The sequence below is a fragment of the Lycium barbarum genome, chromosome 11 (genome assembly GCF_019175385.1).
Source record: "Lycium barbarum isolate Lr01 chromosome 11, ASM1917538v2, whole genome shotgun sequence".
NCBI classification, from domain to species: domain Eukaryota; kingdom Viridiplantae; phylum Streptophyta; class Magnoliopsida; order Solanales; family Solanaceae; genus Lycium; species Lycium barbarum.
Window position 1 is genome coordinate 25,194,674 of NC_083347.1, and position 1,040 is coordinate 25,195,713.

Sequence of the window (1,040 nt, forward strand, 5' to 3'; positions counted from 1 at the left end):
TCTTACTTTAGTTAATTAAAACTTAACCATTAATTTTAACTCATGTAATGTGTCTCTTATTCAAGTAAGAACTTGAGAAAAATGGAGACAATAAAAATGAAGAGGAATCGAATTCGTTAATATTTAATTGCTACTAAATGAAAAATAATTTACCTATGAAATTGCTGATGCGTGAAATAAATCAAATACCCCTTTTAAGTTACTATCTTGCTGTTGGCTTACACAAGTTCAAAAATATTTCAATAGGTTATACAGTATACTATATAATAATATAAACTATTAGTTATATATATAATAATATTGTTATATCCCGTGTTTTCACACGTTTGGAGAAACTTGAATTATATTGGATTCTTGAGATATAAGGTCAATTTGATATTTTGTTGAACATAGGAGTTATGCATGAAAGAATAGAATCATGAAAGTGTGGGACAAGGCTAAGGGTAATTTTGAAATTTTGGAAATTAGTTTCGGGAATTACAAAATGTGATTTATAAGTTATTGGGCTCAAAAATTGAATTGTAAGTGAGGCCCAAAAAGGGGTGTATGGCCGGCCACATTAGTCCATGATCCAAGCCCAATTTTAGTTGGTCATGTGACCAAGCACTTCAACTACATATACCATAGAAGACTTAAGAAATTAGAGATAAGAACAACAAAGAAAATAGAAGGAGAGAAAGAAGACCATTTCGGGTTTGAGGTGCAAAAATAGCCACCATAAATATTGTTCTAAAAATTCAATTCTTGTTGTTTTCCTACTAAGTCAAGGTTTCTTTGCATCTTGGTATAGTTGGTTTGGAGTGGGAAGCATTAGATTCCTCAAAGTGAACACAAGTTCAAGTGAAGAAGACTTGAAGAAAAGGTAAGAATTTCTACCTTTTTATTGTGTTATGAAGTTTTGATTGTGTTGTAGTATATAGAAATGTGTTGATTGTATGGAAAAATGGAAGTTTGCAATGTGGGTTTGGTATATGGCTTGTAGCCGTGTGTATATATATGTTGTATAGCCAAGTTGTGTTGAATTTATGTTATATTCTAGT